Raw genomic sequence first — 22,471 nt, 5'->3', positions numbered from 1 at the left:
CCTCTACCATTAATATGATTTACTCTCTAGCTGTTCTTACATATGCCATCCTGCTATCTTCATCAACATGATTTATGACTTTACTATTCTTGTAACTCTTGTCCAGGTAGATAAAAATTGCTCATTTTATTACTCATTTCAGGAACTTCCCAAACCTCATTTAAATAAATAAGCATCAAGATGTTCAACTTTTCCATACATAGTATCACATAATTAACTCTAAAACTGTTCAAAGCTTATCAAGTTGTTTAAGTATTATTTTTTGAAAACCATGATTTAGCAATCTTGGAGGCCCACAGAGAACCAATCAAGCTGTCTTTATCCTTAAAGCCCAAGACCTTTAACAGGGAAACAGCACTTCTCTTTGCAAGCCCTTGGGCATCTGGCTTGAGTGCCTCTCACAACATTATGATTATAGTTAATTACTTTTGTTGGGTCCAAGTTTCAATTCTTTTTGTAGCAGATCTCTTCAAATGCTGAGTAAGTTTTATGTCCTTGGGTTTAAACAAACAAACAAACATTTATAAAAACAGGATTGAGTTAAAAAAAAAAAACCTTTAAAAAATCCTTTGATTATCAAATCAGATGAGAAAACTCCTTTATGTAAAGGGCACTCTTATTGTTTCTCTCTGCCCTTGTACTTTTTATTATTTGTCTATAAAAGGAAACTACATAGGAAAGAAGACAGACAAACTCCAATAAACCCACTCCTCAAGCCACATCTGGTGAATGAAAAATCTTATACCAGCATTCCTCAGTCCAGCTACCTCAGGTCACTTAGCAAAAATTTATAGACTTTCCATAGTCATGTTTTGTTTTGTCTGTGAATATCTGAATCTGAGAAAGATCTCTCTTCAACAATACTTTCTGACACAAAGTGAAAATTAGTTGGGTGAGCAGTTGAAAATACAAGTAAGATGAGGGTCTCAAGACAACTTTTAGCGATGGTTTAAATGTGCCTATTTCAGTCTAAATTTTAGTCTGTGCGTCTTCTAGGACCAACTACTAGTTTATATATGTATTTCTACTTTAATCCATATTTGTATACTTATTTAAATAGCATAAGTTCACTGTTGACAATTTAAAATTATAATGGCCAACTTGAGAAATTTCATAGAAACAAACTTTATTGCTTGAAGGGTCCCTTAGAATTGAAAAAGAGCAAACTTTCAAATATTAAATATCTGTTTATTTTTTTCAGATAATGGTCTTCATTATTTGAAATGAAAGTGTACATTTTTTAATTAAATTCACAGAATTGTAAAACCATCACCACAACATAAGTCTAGAATATTTTCATCAGCCCTCCAAAAACTTCATATGCAGTAGCTCACATTCCTTTTCTCCTCCCTCCCTCCACCCCACCACTGACTCTCCCAGCCTTTAGGCAAACACTAATCTACTTTTTTTTTTTTTTAAATGTGTGTTTTTATTTATTTATTTATTTATTTATGGCTCTGTTGGGTCTTCGTTTCTGTGCGAGGGCTTTCTCTGGTTGTGGCAAGCGGGGGCCACTCTTCATCGCGGTGCGCGGGCCTCTCACTATCGTGGCCTCTCTTGTTGCGGAGCACAGGCTCCAGACGCGCAGGCTCAGTGATTGTGGCTCACGGGCCCAGCTGCTCTGCGGCATGTGGGATCTTCCCAGACCAGGGCTCGAACCCGTGTCCCCTGCATTGACAGGCAGATTCTCAACCACTGTGCCACCAGGGAAGCCCCTACTAATCTACTTTCTATCTCAATAGAGTTGCATATTTTGGACATTTCATAAAAAAGGAATCATATAAAGTGCAGTCTTTTGTTACTATTTGCTCTCACATAGTATGTTTTCAAGATTCATTTGTGTTGTAGCATGTATCAGTAGTTCATTTCTTTTTGCTGAATAATATTTCATTGTATGGGCAACCACAGTGTGTTTATACATTCACCGGTTTGGTGTTACTTCCACTTTTAGTCTATTAATAAAATTTTGCTATGAATATTGTGTACAATTATTTATGTAGACATATGTTTTAATTTCTCTTGGGTTTACACTTAAAAGAGTGAATTTGCTGGGTCTTATGGTAACACTATCTTTACCATTTTGAAGAACTGAAAAACTGTTTTCCAAAGTGGTTGAAGCCTTCTACATCTCCAGTAATAGTGCACGAGCATTGCCGTTTCTCCACACTCTCAATAACACTTGTATGGTTTGTCCTTTTTATTATATCCATCTAACTGTGTGTGAAATGTCATTTCGTTGTGGCACAGTTTGCATTCTCCTAATGATTAATAATCATGAACATCTTTTTATGTCTTTGCCTTTCATATAATTACTTATGTGCAAAACTATTCATTTGCCCGTTTTTAATGAGGTTATACATATTTAGTATTATTGAATTGTAAGAGTTCTTTATAAGGGACCACTTAAGGGAACCATTTTAGAACCTGTATTTCTTCCTTATAGTTTTATACTCAGACCTAGAACTACATATTTTGCAAATGCAGATCTGCTTTCTGTAGTGTTCCTTTGTATCAAAAAGCTATATCCATTTGCTCTTTCCTCAACTGGGACCACCAGGACCTTAGACTTCCATATGATTCTACTCTTATCCAGCAGGTGGATGATCTTTGTTATATTTTAATAGTGAGGTGAGGTCTAAGACTGATTCCATTTATCAACTTAACATTTTAGCACCCATAGGGCATATGATTTTCAAAAAAAGCTATAATTTTGTCAGAGTAGATTGGATTACCTAGGACAAGATTTATCCTAGGAAGTTAAACTCCTACTGTGAAAGACCATGAGCTGTTTAAAACTTCCCCAGGCCTGTAACTAAAAGATGATTAAGAGGATTCTGTGTCTTAATGACTATTGCAGGCAATGAATTGCCAAGTGATATTAAATGATCATACCGCTGTATGAATTAACCATGTTCTTAGCAACTCCACCTCTTCCCAGAGAACCCCCAATACAAATAGGCTTTTAAAAGTTAAAATCAGCTCTTCAATTACTTTCCTCTCTCCTTACCATGAACATTATGTAATAACATCAGAAATAGATCCCCTGATCCCAAATTTTATCTTAACCTTCTTTCTAGCTAATGTATGTGCAATGGTTAATTATTTTAGTCACTCACAATACCCTGATCTCACCTGCTCCTCATTTCATTGTCCTCTGTGATAAAAATACAAACATGGGTGAACACACTCTTCTGTTTTTTCCCTGCTTACATTCAAGCAGCTGAGTTCTGTTGGAGTAAATCATAATGCATGACAAACAGGTGCTACTATTAATTCATCAGCAGCAACATCAAAATGGTAAAAGGTCAAAGAATGTCACCTGCCATTTCAGTAAGTTGCCACCATCTAGCCATCAGCCACTGCAGCTGCCCCCTAAGGTGCACCCTGAGGGAATTAAGGATGGAGAAAGATAGGATACTGGCCCTGGATAGTTAAGTTAAGGTGCATAGCAAAGTAATAATTTCAATAAGCCCAGACTCTTGCTTCTTCTCATATATAGAAAAGCACTAAAATCATTAACTTGAGATGTCTGGGTTTTTGTTTGTTTGTTTGTTTTGTGACTAGCAGTAATCTTTTGATGTTCAACTATCTGGGCTTTTTTGCAAAAACTTCTATATCTCCTGGCTCCCCCCTTACCTCTTGGGAACAGTCCCTCAGAGCTGTCTAAGGCTCCCTTCCCAGTCTATAGTCCTCAATAAGGCTACGTAATAAAACATAACTCCCAACTTTTAGGTTATGAACTTTTTTCTGTTGACAGCCTTCATGAATTTTTACTTTTATACTCCACAGTAGAATTGTGAATAACCAGAAAATCTCTCACACATCTTTAAGTTGATGACTAAAATTTTTCTACATTTATAAAATTGCAAAGATGTAATTTCTGGCATATTGTATATTATATATAAGCATTAAATACATTTTAATTAAAAATTTAGAGCAGCATATTTATTTTGTTCAATGTACAGAAAATGTCCACCGTATAAACTGTGGAGGCAAGGACAGCCTCCATAATCAAATGAATCATTTAAATCATACTTACTTTCTGTCAGAAAGTAGCTTACTTCATTTTTCAATTCAAATAGAAATTTTAATACGAGCCTGAATGACAAGCACATTACTTCTGAATTCTGATTATAATATTAGCTATCCACTAGCTAATGCATAGTCTTGCGTGATTTTGTCATTTTTATGAAATCAATTACTATCCCCCTCAATATTTCTTTACTGTAATGGGAATCTTATTTAGAAACAAATTGGTTTTTTTGTGTCCTAGAAGTCTCCAGAAATGCATCACATTAAGTTTGATAATGAGTATGTTGTGTTTTTTGCTTGTTTTTCTTTTGTTTTGGTTTTTGTAGAAAAAGAAGGATGGTTGTGAAAAAGATGTTGGGAAATAAGAATTGAAAAAGGCAACACTCAGACAGATTTCTTTTACAACAAAATACATATGGAAAAGTTGAGTGCTAAAAATTGATTCACTTGAAATGATCTCTGGCAAACTACTGCCATAAAAATCTTGGATTTGTCTTGATATCTATGCTTTGAAGATCACAGCAATCCTACTACATTCCTTTGTTAGCAGTTTTGCTGATCCACCAACAGTAATTTTTTCTATCCTTTACTATCTTTAAATCTCTACCACAAATGGTGACTCTTTTCTATATGTTTTATATTAATTTCTTTTTGATGCACTTATTTTTAATATAACATGTTCAATGGAATATTTTTCTTGGATAGAAGTTAGTCTTGGAAAATTATCTTTGAATATTTCTCCTCTTGTTATACATTATTTTGCAATTCAACACCTAGAATAAATCTTTATTTCTGATTTATAAATTTTGGAGAATTATATATCACCCTTACCAGTATAAAAATCAAAATACTATTTTATTGCATTTTACACTTTTCAAAATAACTAGGAGAACACCGTCTTCCTCTCAGGAAGTTATACCAAGAAATCCTTGCATTACCTTGTTTCGTTAAAAAAAATTTTTTTTGAGATATAAGATATTAAGTGACATATTAAACCATGTTTGCAGTGAAGGTGAAACTAAATGCACACAGATCAGACTCCTCTGTCTGCTGCAGCACATTCAAGATTTTCATCCTGTAACAAAAGAGGAATTTTCATAGTACATTTTCCAAATTTAATTAGTGGAATTAAAGAGTGAGTGAAATTTGGGGCTTCCCTGGTGGCGCAGTGGTTAGGAATCCGCCTGCCAATGCAGGGGACATGGGTTCGAGCCCTGGTCCGGGAAGATCCCACATGCCGTGGAGCAACTAAGCCCATGCGCCACAACTACTGAGCCTACACTCTAGAGCCCGCGAGCCACAAATACTGAGCCTGCATGCCACAACTACTGAAGCCCACGTGCCTAGAGCCCATGCTCCGCAACAAGAGAAGCCACTGCAATGAGAAGCCTGCGCACCACAACGAAGAGTAGCCCCCGCTCGCCACAGCTAGAGAAAAGCCTGCGCGCAGCAACGAAGACCCAACACAGCCAAAAGTAAATAAATAAATTAATTAATTAACTTTTAAAAAAAAGAATGAGTGAAATTTATTGGCTAGAGTTGAAATTTTATTGACCTACTGAATTGAGTTGATGAATTAGGAAACACCAAGACTATTAAAACATAGAATATTTAATAGAGCACATTAAGAAAATTCTGAGAAAAGTTTACATGAGCAAAAGAACAACTTTGGTACTCTAGTGATCCATTATAGACATACAAAGATTTCAGTAAAGCCAAGCTTGGAGCGATCTTAATTTCTTCAAGGGAAATATGTAATAAAATGTATAGCTGTAATTTTATTGTTAAATTCCAAATGTTGTAATTGGAAATGGGTAAATTAGGATATGATATCAGCTGAGTGTGATAGAGACCCAACCTGAGAAATTTAAAAAAAGGAAAATAAATTCTCTGACACATAAAAGTATGAGCTAGTAAGACAGTCAGCTTCGTGAAGTCATCTGGAGTCCAGCTCCCTCTGTGGCTTCACAATCTCTATGGAATGTCTCACATTCACATAGTACAAGACGGCTGACCACCTTGTTTTTATAGCAGCCAGCGGGAAGGCAAAAAGAGAAAAAGCAGAGTCCTACCTACTAAGGAAACAACCAGGAAATTGTACACATTAATTCCACTTAACATCCTTTGCCAGAATATGGACATTGCTTACTACAAAACAAAAAGACAAGAGGCACATGTTGTGTATTCTGAATAGGTTATGTGCACAATAAATGCTGTACTATGGAAAAGGGGGAAAACAGATTTGGGGATAAGACTGGCAGATTCTACAATTTGAAGGGTATGAGATTAACTCTAGCTGACAAATCTAACAAGTCAGAAAAGTCATACATTGAATATTTCTAAGTATCATTTCATATGTTTATATACTTTTGTATTTCTAAAGGATCAGTGCTGTTTCCTAAAAGTTTTCTGAATATATACTATACCAAATATTCAGAAGCAAGAATGCTTTAAACACATTAAAATTTTTCTTATGGATATCTGTTTTATTTTCTTTAAAGTCAGATAAAACTCTAATCAATTATATAGGGCCTCTAATGTATGACCAAAAAAAAAAGACAAGAACATTTTTACAGGATTTTTAAATTGATATTTATGGATTGTACAAATGGTCACAAGACTTTGAAAAATATTTTAGAAAAATAGTTTGGAATTGCAATGTTACCTAAGAAATTAAATGAAATCAGTGTAACATTTTCCTTTTATTGAATAAATTATTAAATGTATATTTGTACTCTATAAAACTGATGTATAGTGGCAAAATATTCAACATTTTTCCACTATTACATATTTATTAAGTGCTACAATGTGTCATGTATATTGAGATATATTAGTAATTAGAAAAATAATTGTTCCTTTCATAAAATTGCATTCTGTTAGAAGGCCCTTCAATGTAAATATACACCAATCATGTTAGTAAACACATCATTACAATTTAAGTTTGCACTATTAAGTTATGGAAACTATACATACAGATGCACAGACAAAATCTTAATTAGGGTAAGGATCAGAGCATTTCTTGAAAGGCTATTCTCTTATTATTTTTTAAGCTGTATCATGTCATCTGCAAATAGTGACAGTTTTACTTCTTTTCCAATTTGGATGCCTTTTATTTCTTTTCCTTGTCTGAGTGCTGTGGCTTCGACTTCCAATACTATGTTAAAGAGAATTGGCAAGTTTGGGCATCCGTGTCTTGTTCCTGTTTTTAGAGAAAGGCTTTCAGCTTTTCATGAGTTGATGTTAGCTGTGGATTTGTCATAAATGGCCATTATTATGGGGAAATATGTTCCTATATACCAACTTTGATGAGAGTTTTTGTCATGAACAGATGTTGAATTTTGTCAGATGCATCTATTGAGATGATCGTATGATTTTTATCCTTCCTTTTGTTAATGTGGTGTATCACATTGATTGATTTGTGAATATTGAACTATCCTTGCATCCCTGGAATAAACCCCACTTGATCATGGTTTATGAAACCTTTTTATATATTGTTGAATTCAGTTTGCTAAGTTTTGTTGAGAATTTTTGCATTTATATTCAGAAAGGCTATTCTTTGGAAGTGATTTTTAATCCTAGATTTGAAAGAGAGAGGAATAGAAATAATCAATTTAAAATGGCTTTGAGAAGAATGCAATGGGACAAAGGAAGAGTATGCTCATCTACGGGGGTTGGGATGGAATGTGAGAGATTTGAGAAAACAAAAGACCCACCAAATGTAGAAATTAATGGAGGGTACTGTGTGAGATGAAGAAGGTCTTGACAGGATCACTCTGGGCTCTGAAGCCCATGACAATTATACCAAATCTGCATTTGTTATACCAAATGCAGATTTCATATTGATGCCCCTTAGCTTTTCCTATAAAAATATTTCTAACCAGTTAGTTCTTTTTTTTTTTTTTTTTTTTAACTAGTTAGTTCTTACCACACAGAGTTTGTGTGGTAGGCAAAATAATGGTATCCCAAATATATTCATGTCCTAATCTACAGAATTTCTGACAATGTTGTATCATATGGCAGAGGGGGATTAAGGTTGCAGATGGAATTAAATTTGCTAATCTGCTGATTTTTAAAATAGGATTATCCTGGATTATCCCAATGGACTTGGTGTAAGCACAAGGGTTCTTAAATTTGGAAAGAGGCAGAATAGTCAGAATCAGAGAGAAGGCAGAAAAAAGAACTTAGAGAAAATGACTCAGCCTGATCTTGCTGGTACTGAAGATTGAGGGATGGGGCAACAGCCAAGGAATGCAGGTATCCTGTAGATGCTGAAAAAGACAAGTTAACAAATTCTTCCCTAGAGCCTACTGAAATAGTCATATAGACACCTATAGATTTTATAGACACATATAGATTTTATATCAGTGAGATCCAGTTTGGACTTCTGACATAAGATTTGTAAGAAAATAAATTTGTATTATTTTAAACTGCTGTGTCTGTGGTCATCTGATATAGCAGAAATAGGAAGCTAATACATATGCATAGGTTATTCAATCTTAAAATAATTTCTAAATAGTAAATAAATTTAATAAATATTAAGTTGTAATATGAGCATGTTGACACCATTGAATTTTATTTCAATAATTCTGAAGAAAAAAAGTGTGAATTTAACCCGTCAATAAAACGTATGCTGATACTTACATTCAAGATGGTACAGTGAATTCACGCTCTGGTAAAAACCCCTTCTGCTTCAACACGTGACATTAATTATACAATGAAGTAAAATCCCTAAGACAACTGAGCTATAGAAAAATGAACATATCTGGAGAAACACCTCCCCCCCCCCCCACACACACGCAAAAGGCAGAGATGATGTTTGAAGCAAACAGATCACTGATCTGGGATTGTGCAGTGGTGGCCGTGGCTTGCCTTCCAGGGCAGAAAAAGCACTGGAGCCAGGCCCACTGCTTGAAGCCTGGGTTTGATGGGGACCCCCCCCAAAAACCTATATCATGAAAAGAAGCTGAGAAAACTCCTGCCACACACCCTTCTTTTCAAGTATCATCATATGCTATGGTGAGCTGTAGGCCTAATGAAGAAGGAAGACACAGACACAAGCTTTTAAAATCCAAACCCTTCAACTGCTCTGGGGGTAGATATGCATTTTATCAATCTCATGTTGGAGTAGTAAACCTAAATATCAAGTATATGACCTCTTTCTGAATCTGAAGTGTGGATTACTAAATGGAGGTAACAACAACAGTTTCAACAGGCAAATAAAACCTCACAAAGGAAGAGATGAACACGGTGGGGAGAGAGAGAGAGAGAAATAATAAAATAAAAATAAAAAGTCCTCTTCAAATAACCCTGCAAACCAAAATTTTAGATCACTGGGGAACACATAATTCTATGAAAACAATCAAGAAAAGCAAGGGTTGGAACAGAAATTCACTTTAAAATACCAATTTTTAAAAATCTAAAATATATATATCAAGGATGTTCAAAGAAAAAGTGGAGTAACATTATCTATTAAATTAAAAAATACTATAAATTATGAATAAAAAATTTCAGGGTATTTTATGCCCTTGCTTCCTCTTTTCAGGATGTTCTATGAATTTACTGAGTTTACCATGCAAGTTTGGCAAACAATGTCTCACTTTCAATCGGGTGAACCCATTCATACACCTCTAACCAGGTGCCAGTAACTGCTCCCTTCCTTGTCCTCGTGGAAGCAATGATGCCCTGCTCTTTCTGTGCTTAGGATACTGCAGAATCCCTACATGGATCTTCTAAATCCTGCTCAAACCTTTGTAAGTATTTTCTTTTTTAAACTTTCTCGTACTGGTTCAGTTTGAGTTTGCTGTGTGTTTCATACTGCGAAACTTACCAGTTCAAGAATTGGTATTGAAATGGGCCCAGTAATTGGCCCTTAAAGTAAAGAGATTCTGAGTTCAGTTGCTTATATATTTGTGGTGTAAATGAGTAAACATCTTGATGGGGTAGAACAGGGCACTGTTAATCCTGTAACCAAAAAATAGTCCATGAGAAAAGAAGAAATTGATAACTACAAATATCCAACTTACAAGTAAAATTTAAAAAAGCTTTGATGGTTGCTTTATCTCCTGTATTTAAAGGCCAGATAAAGTAAGAACCAACCCTAGGGCCTTTTGAGGGTTTCTGCATTGTAACATCAATAATATGCTCAGTTCCATCAGGGCTGTTATGCTAATATAAGGCAGTGGCAAGGAAGGAGGGCTGCTTTGAGACATGGAATGGGAACTATTGGAAAGAATCAGATGAGATTGTGAAACTTAAGCCCCCCAAAACCTGAAATTCCCTTGCCAGAGAAACTACTTTGCTTCACTCTTTGAAGGAACTAGCCTTCTCTGGATAACAGTTTCCAAGGACTGCACATGGGGTCGTTGCCCCACAAGCCAATGCTCTTCAAGATCCAAATCGTGACCTTTCATTACCTCCAAGCCTGTAGTGAGAGAGATCCCAACCTATCCCAATTGTAGAAATATAAAAAATTGTATTGAAGATAGCCTTTAAATTAAGACAACTCCCACAGAAAAGGTGTTTGCTTTCACCAATTTGTATAAGCAGGGGTAAGTTTCTCAGAAGGAAACAGGTGACAAACTCAGACTGAAGAATTTGGAGATAATTTAATAAAGTGAATATTTATAAAGGCTTTCAAGCTTCCTTGAAAAGATGCACAGTTATCTCTGTGGTGACTGACTTTGTAGGCCATAGATAATGTGGGCCAATGATGCAATGAATTGTTTCCTGTGATCAGTAGAAATAATGGGATTCCAGAGTAGCTGAGGCAGGGTGATAGCTGCTAATCCTCGAAGGCAAAGATGAGTGCAATTATCAAAATAAGCCATGGTTACAGACACATGAGTTTAAGCCATCAGGCATCTGTGAACAAGGCTAATTGGTCACAGGGTCAAGGGATATGTAAGAAATGGAAAATCTTACTAAGTTGTTGCCTCACATATAAATTGGCATATAATAACAATAATAATTATTATAATTAGAGGAACTTTGAAGAAGTGCTCTGTAACACAACCTCTGCTGCACACCACAGATTTGTCCTGCAGCCATATATGTGGGTGACTATACGCTAGAGAAAGGAAATGCACAAACTGTTGGAGGTTATTAGATGCTGACTCTGAATTGACACTAATCTTTAGAAATAAGTGGACTACTAATCAGAAGGGAGATTTGTGAAGTTTAGATGACAGATGAAGTCCTGTCTTGAGGACTGGTGGTGGTGGGACTACAAATTGTCCCTGTGATTAATTATCCAGCCTCAGATCATATAACATAATCAGATATATTTTGTATGTGGCAGATTCCCATATTGATTTCTGACCTAGAAAGCATATTTATCATTATAGAGTGTAGTTATGTGGCAGACAAGTAATGAATGAAACCCTATGCCCAGCCACATCAGAGTAGGTATATTGGATCTACAGAACACAGCCCCCAGATTCATATTAGAATAAACAAACCAGATAATTCATACAATGCCATGGTTTGGATATTCTGTAGATTAAGAACTAATACAGTGAGAATGGCTAAGTGGAAGCTTCTGAAATGGATTCCCTCCCCTGATCAATATATTAAATCAAAACAATAAAACTTGCCGGAAGGAATGGCAGAAATTGATTCCACCCTTAAATGCTAAAGGATGCAAGAGTGGTGGAATCCATGATATCTTCATTTAATTTGCCAGTCTTGAACCCTGCAAAAACCAGAACGATCCTGAAGGATGAAGTGCATTGCTCTATGCTCAAACAAATAACAAGCTATAATTGCAGACCCTATGCCCAATGCAGTAACTTTGCTATAGCTGATAAAAAAAGTCTGAGGTACATGGTATGTGCCTACTGACTGAAAAATATGTGTCTACCCCTATTGCAAAAGAAATTGAGAAATAATTCTCATTCTCTTGGAATAAATAGCAATTTACAGGTGCACTCTTGACCTAGGGTGCTATTAAATCTTTCCCTCTATGTCATAATGTGATAAAGACCTGGATCATCTGCACATCCTGAAGAAGAGAGCACTGGTCCCTCACATTACTGTCGTTTTGCTAATCAGAACGGATGAACAATATTTGTGTAGCATGTTAGAGGTAAGACCCTGGCTTAGCAGAGGATGGAGATAAACTCCATGAAGATCCAAGAATTCTTCCATCAGTAGATTTTAAGGGTCAGGTTAGCTAGAGTATGTGCTCTGGGGAAACTCTCACCCATGTGTACAATGAGAAATGAGAAAAAATAGTTTTGGCACAATTTTTAATAGTGAAAAACAGGAAACAAATGCTGATTTGCAAGAAAATGCATAAGTTACAGTACTTTCATACAATATTCTAATGGACATTAATTATCTAGAGTACATTTAATATTAATATGGATAAATTCAAAGCATAAATTTGAATGAAAAATCCTTCAAAATGATATATCCATAACCATATTTTATATTTAAATATAAAACTTGAAAAAAGTTTTTATGGAAACAAAGATGCTAAATTATAAAGAACATACAATAAAATGATACATCTGAAATTGTGATAGTGGTTACTTCCGGAATAAATGGGAGATATATCAGAAAGGGTATAGGCACATGAGGAACTTCAAATATATCCATAAAATTTTATTTATTTAAAACTAAATCTTAAATACTTATGACATAATGCTAATATTTTATTATGGCAGATTGTTGGTATACAAATGTTTGTTTCATTATTTTCCATTTTTATGTATTCGAAATATGTAATCATGGAAATAATAAAAATAAAATATTTTATATTAAAAAACATGTTTAAATCAACTGCGTGAAGCTCAATATCAGGGCGCAAAGCAAGCCAGTTTTCAATTCTTAATTCTTCAGCCTTCAAGTATACTCTTTGTCCTCTTATTTCTAGGGACTTTTCCTCAGCCTTTACCAGTTCATGTCATTATTAGACTGCTGCCACAATTCTCTGATATTCTTTGACCTCCTGCATTCTCAGAGCATCATAAGATTCTAGAATTGAAATAGACTATCCCATCATATTAACTAAATTATGCGGAAGTGGAAATATTTTCAATAATAGTTTAGATTATTCATTTTATGTCAAATGCCACAGGATAATGGTAAATTAAATTATTATTTTCACTACATACTTTCTGATCCTTTCAAACTAGTTTTTTTAAACTGTCCAAATAAATCTGCTTTGTTTTTAATTTTTATTGTTTTGGTTTTAATTATAGGTAGCTTTAACACCTTTTAGATTAGGAGGAAAGAAAGATAGATAGATAGATAGATAGATAGATAGATAGATAGATAGATAGATAAATTCTGGTCTCTGTGAAATACTTTCATAAATCAACCTACTTATTTTCCTGTTCCAGATTTCTAGATTCAATTTTAAGCGTGACAGATTTAAATATATGAGAAAACTTATGTTCCTTATAGAGTTAGAGTCTATTTATGAAATGAAGCTAAGCTAGTGTGTAAGGTGCTCATCTCTCAGAGTTAATTAACATGCAGACACTATATATGTGAAATACCCTTCATGTGAGTCTGGTCACAAGGTTGCTGTATTATATAATGATATTTATGTATACAAGAGTAAAAAGGAAATGATTATAGTACAAAAATTTATATTCAATCAATAAAATTAGGAAACTATAATGTCGTATATGTAAGGTGTAGTAGATGTTTTTAAAAATTATTTATTCATTTCATGCAAGTTATTTTTATCTCAGGTGTTCATTTGAAAGTAGATGGAAAGATCATTTCCTGGAGCTGAAAGTAGTACTAGGATGATAATATGAAGGCATTTCATTTTCTAATATGCAGTCATTGATTCTCAAAGCATTGACTGATATGACTTAGTTATGCTGCTCCAGCCTTACAGATATTCTGTTTCTGATACCTTTAAACCTGCTTCCTTGTTTGATTTTTTCCTCCACCATTTTCCTAATATTTGTCTGCCTCTGCCTATTCTAAGTCTTCTAATTGATGCCCAATAAAACATGCCATTCCAGGAAGTGATATACATCTTAAAGCTTCTTTACAACTTCAGAAAGTATCTGCTTTCGGTACTATTTTCTCATTGTTATAGGTGACCTAATAGTACTGCTAAAAATTATGAAATATTGAAGTACTCCTGAAGGAGCTGTTTGAATTTCCTTACTCTATAAACCATAATCTTGAAAGTCATAGTCCAACAGGATTTGTCCAATTGAGAGAGAATAATAATAGGAGAGATCCTTCATCCAGGTCCTTTACTATGTATATTAGTAAAATATTGTTGTAGGTGATAGAACATACTGTGAAACGGAAACACTATGCATTTTTCTAAAAATTTAAAACAAACTGTAAATATTTATTGTTCTGTTACTGTCCACGGAATTGGAAAAAGATCTCAATTGAGTGTAATTTATGGAAATAATCATTATTTTTAATTGATTGTGAATGATGCATTATATATGTTCTTCTCTTCCTATCTCTGAAAACCACAGTCTGCTTATCTTAGGTCAGTCTCTAATGTCATTTTATTGCATCTGAGCCCTTACTTTAGAAAAACATTTATTCTTCATATTTACATTTACTTAAATTTGACTTTAACTACAAATGTCATATATGTCCTTGTTATGGGAAGTGTATACTAAAACACACTAACCAAGGCACAAGTACCTCTATTCACAAAGGCTAAAAATCCCATGACTTACTGGGAATCTGTTTTTCTTTCCACAATTTCTACAATCATTACCACTGTAAGAATCTATCCAATTGTTCCATAAACATATACTGAATACCAATCAGTTTCCAGGCACATCGCTGTTCTGGGGATATAAGTATCAATAAAGAGACACAGTTGTTTCTCCCTGTAACTCAAAGTTTAGCTGGTTGGGTTCTGTGTGTGTGTGTGTGTGTGTGTGTGTGTGTGCGTGCGTGCGTGTGTGTGTTTAGTAATAAACATTCCTTTTTTTTGGGGGGGGGGCTTTAAACCATGTATTTTTAAATAGTAGGCTTCAAAGTTAAGTTCCTGATCCTCAAAACACAACTACTTAATTTATGATGCAATTATGAGTTATCATTTCCTGAGCTTAACTATAATGCAACAGATAACTTTCATTCATTTTAAATCCTTTGTTCATAGGAATTTAGAGACTATTTTCAAACCAGTACAAATATTTTATAAGTAATATCTAGCAGTTTATTAACCAATGGAGTATACTGCACAACAAACTACTTCACATCTTTCAGGAAGAAAAACCACTAAATTTGAAAAGTAAAAAAGATGTCACCCACTGAATTCGGACACAATTAAAATGTGTTTTAAATGTTTGTTTGGGGAAGGGGGTCACACACTTCTATTCAGTTAAGGGAAACATTTATACAATCCATGTCTTTTATTTTCTTTACACCCATCATGCCATGAATTCATAGGGAATGGGCTCCAACAGTTCAGGCTCCTTTCCATTGGTTCTCACGAAGTGTGCTTCTCTGGGTGGAGCAGGCTGGTGCTTCAGTTGAACCCAAGTACCTTTCTCTTTGGCTTCCTTCTTTTTCTGATCATTTTCCTTCACCCGTTTCAGGAAGCTATCTCGGCTCTTAGAGTGCTTAATATGCTCGATACGCACATTAATTCTCTTGGCAAGAATCTTGCCATTAACTTGTTTGTTTACAATGATGCCAACAGCATGCTGGGTAACACTGTAGACTCTCCCAGTTTTGCCATGGTAACATTTGTGGGGCATTCCTTTTTGAACAGTGCCCATTCCCTTGATATCTACAACATCACCTTTCTTGTAGATTCGCATGTATGTGGCCAAAGGAACAACTCCATGTTTTCTAAAAGGCCTAGAGAAGATGTAGCGAGTGCCCCTCCTCTTTCCCTTTGTGTTGGTCATTTTGGCGAATTACTGGAAGATGGCGGTTCTGGCCGATAAAGCCCATTTCTTAAGTTCTTACTATGGGTGGTGCTAAGAACTTTAAAATGTATACATATATATTCTCATTTAATTTTTACAAAAAATTATAAATTTGGTTTTATTATCTGCATTTCACAAGTCAGGAAATGTATAACACAGTGAGATTAAGTACACTAAATAACTCTTGTTTTACTGATTACCTTAATCAAAACTAGAATTAATTTGGTCAGAGATGGTTTATTTCTGTCTCTTGAGTGAAGTCCTCCTGGGTTTTATATTCAGCAGCTAGAGGTGTTTTGACTCTTCATCCATGAAAGACTTAAAGAGCTCTCATTTTTCTCTTTGGAGGTTTTGAGTTCAGCTCTTACGTTCCTGCCTCGGGAACTGCCCACTCAGTTTGGGGCACTTTGTCATGGCAGCCCAAGGAAATTAATACAGAGTCAGGAGAGTTAGAGAGGAAATACAGGGAGGGGTAAGCATGTAGATTCTGGAACCATAGTGAATTTCCTCTCCTCTACTTACTAATTGTATGATCTTGGACAAGTGACTAGCTTCTCTATTACTTGCTTCATTCTTTGTTAAACAGAATGATGTAATAAAGAGTCTGACTCCATTTTTTGACCCCATTTTTTTATGTTTGTTGACATCTTTTAAACCTCTCCTGTCACTCTTCGCCTTGTGCGTTACATCTGGGCAAGTTTATAAGAAAGCCTGGATGCGCTGTCCTTTGGTGCTGGTGGGAGATTCTAACCATGCGAGCCCATGCACATGCATGGGAACCCTCACACTGGCCCTACTCCCTCAATTACAATAAAAACTCTGTCTTCCTTACCCTACAGTATTTGCTATTAGAGAAGGCAGTTTCTGGGCTGTCCTGAAAATCAAGGCTCTCATAGGCTGTGAACTGTTCATGATGCCGTGGGTCACGGAAGCAGCGATTCACAGATCTGGCACTGCCAAATGGAGCCAACCCTGTGCCCTCATCCTGTAGTATATTCATCCTACAGAAAGAGATTGGCCTACCCTCTTCTTTGTTCCTTGCCAGATCCCACGGTATGGAGGGGTAACTGTCTCCCAGACTCCTTGGTTACCTCGGGAGTCCCTGAGGATCCACAGAGTGAACGCAATAGGAGTTCATACACTTAACGACCAGCAGTGACACCAGGCCTGTGAGGAAGCTCAGGGCAGTGTTTCTGCTTTTCTTCCCTTACCCAGGATTTATCTAATAAGAGACAAGACCCAAGGGAGACAACTGGCCAAATTTAACACTAGATGCCCTGACCAACAATTGGCCCTATCTGCACATTTTTCAACTCTTTTCCCTTGTGCCGCACATGGACACAAGCTGATAAGAAAGACAATATTTTCCATCCTTTGGCAGTAGTGGAAGGCTCAAACCACGCCAGCCCCTGCCCATGTAGGGGAACTCTTACCCTCAGCCCTACCTCCTAGCTTTAATAAAAACGCTGAGGCAGTCTCCTTTCCTCACTCTCTGAGGCCACTTTGGATCTGCGTGAGAGACTTGCCCTGCTCTCCCCAGAGACTTCAATTACAGTTTTAATAAAGCTTTTCATATCCTTATGATATGTGTGTAATGTCAACAGTCTCAACATCTGAACCACATTTTGGTTGTGTGGGAGGTCCATCCTGCTCTCCAGGATGGTCACTTCAGGATAATAACAGAATGAGATGCATATTAGCGAGTTAAAAATATGTGAAGTATTTAGGACAGTGTCTGGCCCATAGTGAATATTCACCATGTTAACTATTAGTAAATGCTTTGTACCACTTCTTCGCCCAGTGTGCTGACATCTGAAAGATTATGCTAAGGTGAATATGATATTTAGCCAAAAGTGTAAGGATTTTTAAAATTATTTCTTGAACTTAGAGGCAGATAATCACTCCTGAGAGAATATCAAGATATATGGTGGTGACTGCAGTAGCAGCACTAAGAACATACCTTTCATGTAGTATCCTAACACTCATTTAAAAAGCATTAACATGGTTTGTGCCTATGTGCAGACTTGTGTCTCATTTGGAAAAGTCACATCTCTTGCTTCCAGTTTTCCCAGTGTGTGCCAGCAGGCCTGATCATCATATACATTACAGGAATAGGTCATTTATCCCTTCAAGCATAAAAAATAAAATATAGAACTCTTCCTTCCGCCTACTGTGAGAATGTCCTTCTTCCACATTCTTCAGTCCCTAAGCAGGGCTGTGACAATGGAGAAGCTCCCTTTGATGTGGTGCTGGCAAGTCAGACTGAACCATTTGTAAACCAGACTCAATCTGCCGTTTTCTTTTAATTTTTTCTATTTTCTTTTTCCTTTAGTGACTAGATGAAGCAGTTCATTTAGATTGTTTTGCTCAGGATTCCTTTAAACTCCCATCCAGCGTGCTACGATCTGGATATAATTTATTTTCTGTGGAGGAGGTTCATTGGTATGTGAAGTGGATTTGTAACTGACTCATGGAGGGGGTGAGGGAAGGCAAAAGGCATCAGTTTTGTTGATGTGAATCAGGTCACTGAAGATATGATTCTGAGTCCAGCAGCTATAGTGGCATTTTCTGATCTCAACAGGTAGCTTTTATTTTTGCCACCTTCTTACTCAAGGCAGGCTCCTCTGACTCTCAGCTCTTCTGCAGTTTGGCAATGGAAGAAGTTCCTGCACGTTCAATTTAGGGTCTGTACCTCTACCTAGATCTCTGAATATTAGATTAAGTATTAAACACATAATACAAATTATTTGCTCCTTCAGTTGACTACCATGGAATCTTTAATCAGTACTGAACCACCCCTGATAGTGTAATTGTACAGAGCTACTGCAAGCAACAGACACTCAAGGAAGCAATAATCTGGAATTGTTTTTCAGAGCTGGGTGATTTTGAAAACAGCAAGAATCTTAACATTGGCAGACAACTATTGCTAGTCATTGCTATGTGCTGATATGTTAGCTACTTAAGTACTTACATTTTCACCTGTGGTCACCTGATACAAAATGTGTAATAAAGCCAATAAAGCCAACACTTTGATAAATTGTGCAGCTTCTGCAATAAACCTTTCCTTCAAGAAAAGAAGGGATATGAGGTCTGTAGGGTGGGCTGTGATTTATAACACACACAGGAGCTTAAAGCGAGAAAATTACAAACTCATGATTTTAAATTTTCAGTTCAAGAATGGTCACTTAATCACAAAGCCTCTCTGACTTCCTTTGATGGTTTAGCCATAAGGCTCACATAGCAAAAAATCAGATACAGAAGCTATTCCTTCAGGTTGCTGAATTAAAGCCTAGATTGATTTTGCAGCTTCACCATAACTGTTACGCAGACATTAAAGTATTAAGCGGGAGATCATGATACATTGAGGATTAGAATGGGGTTGTCAGGGTAAATTAGGAAGGCCGTGAACAGTGCAAACCCCCAAATCTCTCTGAGCCTTTTTTTGCCAGCAGAAGCAGATCTGTTTCCCTTGTCTGATGTACCAGTTGTCTTATTTTAAAGGCCTAATAATGTCTTTATCCAAGACATTCTGACACGGTCAGAATGTCCATCATCAAAAAATCTACAAACAATAAATGCTGGATAGGGTGTGGAGAAAAGGGAACCCTTCTACACTGTTGGTGGGAATGTTAATTGGTACAGACACTATGGAGAACAGTATGAAGGTTCCTTAAAAAACTAAAAATAGACCTACCATACGACCCAGCAATCCAACTACTGGGCATATACCCTGAGAAAACCATAACTCAAAAAGAGTCATGTACCACAATGTTCATTGCAGCACTATTTACAATAGCCAGGACATGGAAGCAACTTAAGTGTCCATCCACAGATGAACGGATAAAGAAGATGTGGCTCATATATACAATGGAATATTACTCAGCCATAGAAAGAAACAAAATTGAGTTATTTGTAGTGAGGTGGATAGACTTAGAGTCTGTCATACAGAGTGAAGTAAGTCAGAAAGAGAAAAACAAATACCATATGCTAACACATATATGGAATCTCAAAAAAAAAAAATGGTTCTTATGAACCTAGAGGCAGGACAGGAATAAAGATGCAGATGTAGAGAATGGACTTGAGGACACAGAAACGGGGAAGGGTAAGCTGGGATGAAGTGAGAGAGTAGCACTGACATGTATACACTACCAAATGTCAAATAGATAGCTAGTGGGAAGCAGCAGCATAGCACAGGGAGATCAGCTTAGTGCTTTGCGACAACCTAGAAGGGTGGGAGGGAGGCTCAAGAGGAAGGGGATTTGGGGACGTGTATGCATATGGCTGATTCACTTTGTTGTACAACAGAAACTAATACAGTATTGTGAAGCAATTATACTCCAATAAAGATCTAGAATAAAAAAATCATAGTACCTAATACTAAATTCAACTGATTATGAAGTCTCATTTATTAGCTGCTTAAAAGCTATTTTGACACTCACCTCTCTTACATTTTTCCCTTTAACAATTTCCTTCTTGAGCTTATTTTAACAAGATGGATGGCATATTGTGATCTCTTTCCAACCCTAAGCTCCAGCAGGAAGCTGGCTTGCAGCTGGAATGCGTAATGTGGTGATGCGTCCCAGGACTTTCTTTAGTTACATGTGGCACTTCAAAGACTGTTCAAAGGGACCAACAGAGAGAACTCTGGGACAGCCTCAGAATGGCAAAGGGATCAACATGTGAGGTGCTGTCTTTGAAGAACCACATGTAGCAGTAGACGTCAGGGCTTTGGTACATGTGGTACATTTTACTTGAGGAGCCATCTTAATGTACAAAAGGAACCTGGGAAGAATTATGGCCTGCTTCACTTAGATGGAAAATAACCTTCTTTGTTATTTAAAGTTACAGAAGAACTCAGTATGACATTTAAATGTAGGATATACAGCAGAGAAAGAAGGAAAAAAAAGAGAAGAAAATTCTGGAAAAATAACTGTGAGCATATACTGTTCATTTACTGATTTTTAGGCTAAAACAAAATAGTGCATGTAATTCCAAGAGTAGCTTTATTATTTATGTAAAAATATTATATCATAGTCTTTATTCTCTGTTGCGCCTACATTATTTCCTGGTAATTATTTAATTGGGAAAAAGATGCATTAATTCTTTCAGGTCATTAACCAGCATCCCACCTATAAAGTCTAAATGTTGTTTACACGTTTGCATCTCGTTGCCTGATACCTGTTAATTATGTCTGCAGAACAACGTAATAACCAATACCCTGAAGAAGAGATGCTCTCAAACTTGTTGCTGGGCTCTGAGACCTGTTGCTGGGCTTTAGAGTAAATGTTAAATTGTGGTAAGCAGAAGGAGCACGACTTGAAATAACAAAACTTAATTTCTTTCAATGGTCTCTGGAAATGTATTTAAAATTATCAGAAGACGCTATTTATCCAAATAAAAAGAATTAAAAAATAACACTTTTATGAATAAATATATCATGATTGCAAAGCTATGTGATGATGAAAATAATGATGTCACAGATGAAATGCCAACAAAGAAAGAAAAGCCTCAAGACCAAAGAAATCCCTGGGCTTCTCAGCACCTTAAAAGCCTTGGGCATCGTTGGAGAAATGCCTGTGGCAGTGTTCCACATTTAGTACTCTGCTTAGGTCAGGCTCAGCTCCTTTGCTGACCATATCAAAACCTTTACTTTTTTCAGTTTTTAAGAAATTTGAAATATATAACATAGGCATATATATCAATATATATTGTATTTGAGCCCTTATACCTCTCCAAATTGAACTATATTCTCTCTTCGAATCTGATTGCTCTATTTTTTCATACTCTACTTCTTTCTTCTCTATTTTAATTATTTAATAAAATTATATATATTTTGGTGTACAACATGATTGATCATATATATGTGTATATAGTGAAATTATTACTATAGTCAAGCTGATTAACATATCCATCTCCTCACATAGTTACTTTTTTTTTTTTTTAATACTGAGAGCACCTGAAATCTACTCCCTGAGCAAACTTCTGGTATTATTAACTATATTCACCTTGCTGTGCATTGTATCTCTAGATCTTTTCATCCCACACAACTGTAACTTTGTACCCTCCAACCAAGATCTCCCCATTTCCCTCACCTCTCCACCCCTAGTAACCACTTGTCTATTCTCTGTTTCAATATTTTTGGATTCCCCATGGAAGTGAGATCATGCAGTATTTTCTCTCTCTCTGGCTTATTTCACTTGGTGTAATGTCCTCTAGGTTCATTCATGTTGTTGTAAATGGTAAGACCACCTTTTTATAAGGCTCAATAATATTCAATTGTATACATATACCACAATTTCTTTATCCTTTCATCTTTTGACAAAAACTTAAGTCGTTTCCATGTCTTGGATATTGTGAATAATGCTACAATGAACATGGGAACACAGATACCTCTTCAAGGTACTAATTTTATTTTCCTCAGTGGACAAAGGACATGAATAGCCTTTTTTTCCAAGTGTGACACACAAATGGCCAACAGGTGTATGAAAAGGTGCTCCAGACTACTAATTGTCAGGAAAACGCAAATCAAAGCTACAATGATATATCACCTCACACCTGTTAAG

General features: G+C 36.0%; 1 protein-coding gene and 1 pseudogene across 3 annotated transcripts in view; both read right to left on the bottom strand.

The window, feature by feature from the left end:
* The window catches only part of SLITRK6 (SLIT and NTRK like family member 6), an 881,594-nt gene that overhangs the window by 295,678 nt on the left and 563,445 nt on the right, over positions 1-22,471 (bottom strand). The window lies entirely within an intron of this gene.
* LOC309647391 (large ribosomal subunit protein eL21 pseudogene) lies at positions 15,290-15,927 on the bottom strand (annotated as a pseudogene). Its single transcript has one exon. The product of its transcript is annotated as a large ribosomal subunit protein eL21 pseudogene (transcript).

Source organism: Balaenoptera physalus (assembly GCF_965194825.1).
Source record: "Balaenoptera physalus genome assembly, chromosome: 18".
Lineage (NCBI taxonomy): Eukaryota > Metazoa > Chordata > Mammalia > Artiodactyla > Balaenopteridae > Balaenoptera > Balaenoptera physalus.
This window is presented reverse-complemented; position numbering and strand designations above follow the sequence as displayed.